General features: G+C 47.4%; 1 non-coding gene across 1 annotated transcript; it reads left to right on the plus strand.

Moving 5' to 3' along the window:
- Window positions 1-408: 408 nt before the first annotated feature.
- LOC138514878 (5.8S ribosomal RNA) lies at window positions 409-562 on the plus strand. Its single transcript, XR_011282002.1, has one exon. It is a non-coding gene; the product is annotated as a 5.8S ribosomal RNA (ribosomal RNA).
- The last annotated feature ends 6,956 nt before the right edge of the window (window positions 563-7,518 follow it).

Genomic DNA, 7,518 nt, shown 5'->3' on the forward strand with positions numbered 1-7,518 from the left:
CAGCTACCTGGAGCTCAGCCCTGTGTGGCCAGGCTGAAGTTTGAAGACTCTAGAGGTCCCACCTGACTCCCATACCCGTGCGGTCTCTGATCCACCTCTCCGTCCAGCCCTGAAAGGGGAGCGGCGGGGTGGGTTGGGGTCAGGGAAGGATGAGCGGGATCAGGCCGGTGGGCTGGTGGCAGCATCACCATTGGAAGCCCTCCTGCCATGCTGCTTCCCAGGATGAGCACCTGGATTTATTTTGTTTTGTTACAAAACACTGATGGTCTTCGCCGACTCCCAAGTGGGGAAGCTATCCGGGGCACTGGGATATCTTGCCACGGTGGGTGGGACAAGTGGCGCTGCCTCCCCCAGCCTCTCCTGCACCAGCAGGTTCGGACCAACATCTGGAACAAAAAAGTTGCCTGTTACCCTTTTCTGTGGTTCACTCGGCTCACACGTTGATGAAGAATGCAGCTAGCAACAAGAATTAGTGTGAATTGCAGGACACATTGATCATCGACACTTTGAACGTACCTTGCGGCCCCGGTTTCCTCCCGGGGCTACGCCTGTCTGAGGGTCGCTTGAACATCAATCGCCCTAGGGTTCCCTCCCCAGGGCACGGCTGGGGCTGACTCTGATCAGAACCATGCAGGATCCCTGGACCTCATGCAGGCTTTGGGAAGGCCGGGTGTCCGGCATGCTCTGGCAGCGGCAGAGGTGGCAGGCCCTGAAAAAGCCTGGCACACCTTCACCGTGCCCTGGGAAAAAAGGCTGTGTCGTGTGTGGCTGTCTTTTGTTTCCCATGGCTGCTGGCGCAGGAGGGATCTGGAGTGCAAGCCTCAGAACTAGGTGGGCTTCGGCTGCAGATCGGGACAGCACACGCTTGGCCACACCGAAGGCGCAGGGCTGGGGCAACTCTGTGTACAGCCCAGGGCCCAATGCCAGCCACACATCAAGCTTTCTGCTCCCCGACTATGACCTCAGATCAGCGGTGCTGACCCTCTGAATTTAAGCATAGTACGAAGCAGAGGATAAAAAACTAATCGGGATGACCTCAATAAAGGAGAGTGGAGAGGTAAGAGACCAGTGCCAAATCCATGTCGAAATGTGGCATACAGACGACTGACTCGCTGGCATCGGTCAGGGGGCCCAAGTCCTTCTGATTGAGGCTCACCCCATGGATGGCACACCGGGATCAGTTCTTCTCGGAGTCGGGTTACTTCAGAATGCAGCCTAAAGCGGGTGGTGAACTCCATCTATGGCTAAATATAGGCGCGAGACCGATAGCCAACAAGTACCATAAGGGAAAGTTGAAAAGAACTTTGAAGAGCGAGTTCAAGAGGGCGTGAAACTGTTGAGAGGTAAACGGCTGGGGTCCGTGCAGTCCACCCACAAGATTCAACATGGCAGGCAAGTCAGTCACCCGGAATGGTGGATCCCCTCACGGGAACATTGCAGGGTGCATTTTGTCCATGGCGGTGCACCGCAACCAGTTCTGGGTCAGCTAGGAAGGCTTTTGGCTCTCTGCTCTGGCAGAGAGTGTTACAGCCCTCTGGCAGCAGTTTTGCAGTGTCTGAGGGGCCGTGGGAGATTGATTGCTGCCGCGTCGATCTCTGGCAACCGTGCCGACCCCTCTCGGGGGTGGCCGAGGTGGCGATGGGGGACGGGGCCTCCTGCTCCCAGTGAGACTGTCGACTGGGGTAGAATGTCCTCAGTGTGCCCTGACCATGTCACGGTGCTGGGAGGGGAGGCCCACAAAGGGCGCCAGGGGTCTGCAGTAATGTTGGTTACCCACCCAACCCATCTTGAAACACAGACCAAGGAGTCTAAAATGTACGCGAATTGGAGGGACGAACAAAACCCTCTGGCGCAATGAAGGTTAAGGCCGGCGTGCACCGGCTGAGGTGAGATCCTGTCGTGGCGGGGGCACCACCGCCTCGTCTCGCCTGCTCTGTCGGGGCGGTGGAGCATGACCGTATGTGATAGGACCCGAACGATGGTGAACTATGCCTGCTGGTGGTCTGTAGCGGTTCTGATGTGCAAATAGGGGCGAAAGACTAATGAAACCATCTAGTAGCTGGTTCCCGCCGAAGTTTCCCTCAGGATAGCTGGCACTCGGATTACCCCAGTTTTATCTGGTAAAGCGAATGATTAGAGGTTTTAGGGCTGAAACGATATCAACGTATTCTCAAACTTTAAATCGGTAAGTCCGGATAGCTGCCATGGAGAACTGCATACAAGTGTCCAGGGGGGCACCTCTGGTAAGCAGAACTTGCGCTGAACCAAATGCCGAGTTAAGGCGCCCGATGCCAAGGCTCATCAGACCCCAGAAAAGATCTTGGTTGATATAGACAGCAGGACGGTGGCCATGGAAGTTGGAATCTGCTAAGGAGTGTGTAACAACTCACCTGCCAAGTCAACTATCCCTAAAAATTGATGTCACTGGAGCATTAGGCCCATACCTGGCCGTTACCGGCGCTGAGAGCCGGGGGGGACTAAGCCACGACGAGTCGGAGGGCTGCTGTGGTGCGCACAGAAGCTGGGGCGAGGTCCCGGTTGGAGGCGCTGCAGCTGCCAATTTTGGTGGTAGTAGCAAATATTCAAATAAGAACTTTGAGGGCTGAATGGGTCATGGGTGATCATTGTTCGGAAGGGATGAGCAATGGCCTCTGTTGCCCTTAGCCAATCAAAAGGAAGTCGGGTTCAGATCCTCAAACCCAGAGTGGTGCAGACGGGCACCCTCGCGGCGTCCGGTGCCATAACGCAACTGATCCCGGAGAAGTCTGCGTGAGCCCCGGGAGAGTTCTCTTTTCTTTGTGAATGGTAGGACACCCTGGAATGTGTTTTCCCTGGGAGAGGGGCCTCAGCCTTGGAAAGTGTTGCGGTTCCAGTGACATTCGGTTAGCTCTTGCTGGTCCTTTAAAATCCAGGGGAGATAGGCATTCTCGGCGATGCCTAGCAGCTGACTTAAACTGGTGCGGACCAGGGGAAACGGACTCTTTTATTAAAACAAAGCATTGAGTGTTGATGTAATGTGGTGCCTTCCCAGTGCTCTGAATGTCAAAGTGAAGAAATTCAATGAAGCATGGGTAAACGGTGGAAGTAACTATGACTCTCTTAAGGTAGCCAAATACCTCATGATCTAATTAGTGACATGCAAGAATGGTTGAATGATATTCCCACTGCATCCACCTACTATCTGGAGAAACCACAGCCAAGGGAATGGGCTAGGCAGAATCTGCAGGGAAAGAAGACCATGTTGATTCCAGTCTGGCACTGTGAAGAGACATGAGAGGTGTAGGATAAGTGGGAGGCCATTGGGCTACAGGTGAAACACCACTACTCTTATCATTTTTTCTCTTACCTGGTGAGGGGGGGTGATCCCCATATGGCTCTCGCTTCTGGTTCCAAGCGCCTGGTGCCTACCAGGTGTCACACTCTGCGGGGAAAGTGGCAGGTGGGGAGTTTGACTGGGGCGGTACACCTGTCAAACGATAACGCTGTTGTCCCAAGGTGAGCTCAGGGAGGACAGAAACCTCCTGTGGAGCAGAAGGGCAAAAGCTTGCTTGATCTCGATTTTCAGTAGGAATACAGACCTTGAAAGTGGGGCCTCACAATCCTTCTGACTTTTTGGGTTTCAAGTAGGAGGGGTCAGAATAGTTACCACATAGATAACTGGCTTATGGCAGCCAAGTGTTCATAGCAATGCCACTTTTTCATCCTTCGATGTTAGCTGTTCCTATCATTGTGAAGCAGAATTCACCACACGTTGGATTGTTCACCCACAAATAGGGAACGTGAGCTGGATCTAGACCATCGTGAGACAGGTTAGTTTTACCCACCTGATGATGCTTTGTTGCAATAGTAATCCAGCTCAGGATGAGAGGAACCACAGGTTCAGACATTTGGTGTTTGTGTTTGGATGTCAAGCCAAAGGGACGAAGCTACCACCTGGGGATTATGGCTGAACACCTCTAAGTCAGAATCCCCCCTAAAACATAACAATACTGCAGCGATGTGGAACCTTGGTTGGCCTAGGATAGCCAGCCTCTGGTCCGGTGTGTAGAGCCGCTCACCTCAGGATTCGAGTTTGGACAGAAGAGGGCCACCTCTCTCACCCATAGTGCATCACATGTTCATGAGGAAACTGGTGCTAAATCATTCGTAGACAACCTGCTTCTGGGTCAGTGTTTTGTAAGTAGCAGAGCAGCTACCTCGCTGCAATCTATTGAAAGACATCCTCTGAGCCAAGCTTTTGTTGAAAGGTGGCAGTTCTGCCAAAGGTCTCCATCCTTCCTCCCACTGCACCTGGGTCCCGTCCCTCCCCAGTGGGAAATGTCCAATGTGGAAGGAGAAGCTCTAAGGTTGCCCGGGACAGAGTTCCTGGATGGCTGGGGCTGCTGCTGCCGGCCTTGGGCACCTGTCGACTTTCCCCAAGCCCAGCGGCAGTTCTGGAGAGCCCCGGCAGGGTCCCCGTCCCTCCCCCGAGGGAAAACCTCTAATGTGGAGGGAGAAGCTCTAAGGTGGCCCTGGCCAGAGCTCCAGGATGGCTGGGGCTGCTGCTCCCAGTCTTGGGCGCCTGCCTCACGCATGGGTCAAAAGTCCCCAAGCCAGCGGTTTTCCCCGTCACTCCCCAGAGGGAAAAGCTCTAAAATGACCCTGCTAAAGCTCCAGGGTGGCTGGGGGTGCTGGCTACATAGAGGGTATGACATTGTAGAAAATACTATTATATCACAAGAAACCCACATCGAAAACGTTCAACCACCTGTTCCTTTCACCCAACCAATCCGCCCAGTCTGCAAAATGGCCATGCAGCTCAATGTGTAATGTACTCCAACAATCCTTCAAATCTTTACAACAATTCCTCAATCACTATGTGGAAGTAAAAGACACAATTAGAATAAACACTTTAAAAACCATGTACTCCTGTCCAGTGTGCAACGACACTGGACTGCAGGGACATTCATTAGCCTGCATTTCGGGAACTGCTTGCAAAAGCACCTTCCACCACATCAAAATGTTAGGAACACACCATTTCACTATGCAGAATCTTCTGCACAGACTGTACTATGCAAAAAGTCCTGTTTTACAACTACAACATTTTAATAACATTCCTCTACATGGAACATCCAAATAACTCCTTCAACAAATAGAACACATCCAAAGTAAATATTTGTGAAGATGACTTAGAAAATTCAGTAACTTTAGAAAACATTAGCAAAAACTTTACAAACACCAACCTTCTGCAAACACATACAAAAAAGAAATAACAAAGCTTAAAAACACATCTGCTGAAATACCAAACCAAGCATGTGTCTGTTGTCACAGAACTTCTTTTATAAAATGAGCACAAAAATTGTAGATATGACTTACAAAATATAGGACAATGAGGAATCCCAATAGTTCCGACTAGCTTTATATAGTATAACAGAAAATAAATAAAAAATAAGTGACCCCTCAATACTTTGCACGTACTGCAATACAAGCTTGATAACAACCAAATGCTGTCGCTAATAACATGAACATATTCCCAGTTCCAAACACTCTCCAACAACCTATTTGTATGAGAGCATTATAATCCAAACAGAACAAGCATTTCAGCGCTATAATACGCCTTCAACCCAAAACAGCCAAATTGTCTCCTTCTGAATTGTTAAAAGGCATTCCTGGCAAAGTAGTAAATTTGCCATTAGATCTTAACGAAAATGTAGACAGTCTAGGATGCAACGGCCAATAGATCAATCTTTGATTATCCTGGTTAATGGTAACCAACAATAGACAAAAGTATTTGGCAATAACTTGTAGTCTTAAAGAAAGTTAAAAAAATCCCTACAATATTTAAAAGAAAACTATGAATACTACACAGATATAAACATAGAAGAGAGCTTAAGAGAAACCACCCAAATAATTCCGGAATGATCACTTACTGCCCAATTTGAAGGTGTAGTTCCTCTTACTCTAGCCAGTATTTTGGACCAGTATACAATACAGCCACTGCACACCAAAGACACCCTAGACGATGCAATAAAAACATATCCAATGCGTCAAGCCAAAGGATCTCCAATCAGCATATGGGAGAAAAGTGTAGAAGCATGTTCCTTTCCTCTACTCTTTCCTACAGGAAAAGGAGGAAGATATGATGAAAGATCCACACAAATAACATAATCAGAATATTGCTCTTTACAAATGTATTCTGAAGATGCAAGATTCAGACAAAATGTAGAATACATATTCCACCTCCTGCTCCAAAGATAACTAGCAACTATATGTTACTGAGTTGCACACACATTAAAAACAGGCTCTAAATTTTTAAACATATCTGCTACCCAACTTCTTCAAAAGATAAAAGACAGGGATGAATGGCATCCGTGGCAAAGTAGTATATTTACCATTGATCTAAAAGAACATGTACAAATTCTAGGAGTACAAAGGCCAATAGATCAATCTTTAATTGTACGAGCTAATGGTGTGCCAACACAAGACAACAAACATTTGGCACCAACTAGTTGACTTCAACAACATTAAACAAGCCCTACAATATCAAAAGAAAACGATGAATATTCCAAAGATATAAACATGGAGGAAAACTGAAGAGAAACTACCCAAATTATTCAAGTCACCAGAAACTTGCCAATTTCATCATGCAGATCCTGTTACTGCAGCCAACATTTTAAACCAGTATACAATTCACCCACTACACTCCAATTATATCAAATGCATCACGCCAAAAGATCCCCAATGAGCATATGGGAAAAAAGTGCAGAAGTACGTTCCTTTCCTCTACTCTTTCCTACAGGAAATGGAGGAAGATATGATGAAAGGTCCACACAAATTAGTGCATCAGAATATCACTCTTTACAAATGTATTCTGAAAACCCCAGATTCAGACAAAATGTCAAATACATTTTCCATCTCTTCTCCGAAAGTGAACTAGCAACTCTATGTTATGGAGTTGCACACACATTTAAAACAAGCTCTAACTTTAAAAAAAAAATCTGCTACCCAACTGCTTAAAAAAATAAAAGACAAAGATGAGGTTTTGCAGTCAAGTATCACAAATCTCTTTGCAAATATGCATGGCACAAAAGAATACTAGTTCCGACATCATGCTGATATATGTTGTATGCTAAGGAATGTAGGCCCACCCACATGGTTTGTTACTTTAAGTAGTGCAGAGTAGGCATGGAATGACTGACATGACTTATTACTCACTGCGAAACCAAAATAAAGATGGAATATATATAAAACACCAGGAGAACTCTATTCTCTTGACCCAGTAAATGTTTCAAGGTACTTTCACCATCACGTCATTGACATGCTGCATTTTATCGGGAACAAAAGTACCCTTCCGCTCGGAGAAGTGCAACACTTCTTTTGGAGAAAAGAATATCAATCCAGAGGAGCACCACACTACCACATGCTTTTTTGGATAAAATATGCTCCAAAATCTGTCCATGATAGTGACACCACTGTTTTACAGTTTATTGAAAAATACATCACTTGAGACATTCCTTCAGAAAGATAGTGACCTACATC

The sequence above is a fragment of the Ambystoma mexicanum genome, chromosome 12 (genome assembly GCF_040938575.1).
Source record: "Ambystoma mexicanum isolate Mex_15411 chromosome 12, UKY_AmexF1_1, whole genome shotgun sequence".
NCBI classification, from domain to species: Eukaryota; Metazoa; Chordata; class Amphibia; order Caudata; family Ambystomatidae; genus Ambystoma; species Ambystoma mexicanum.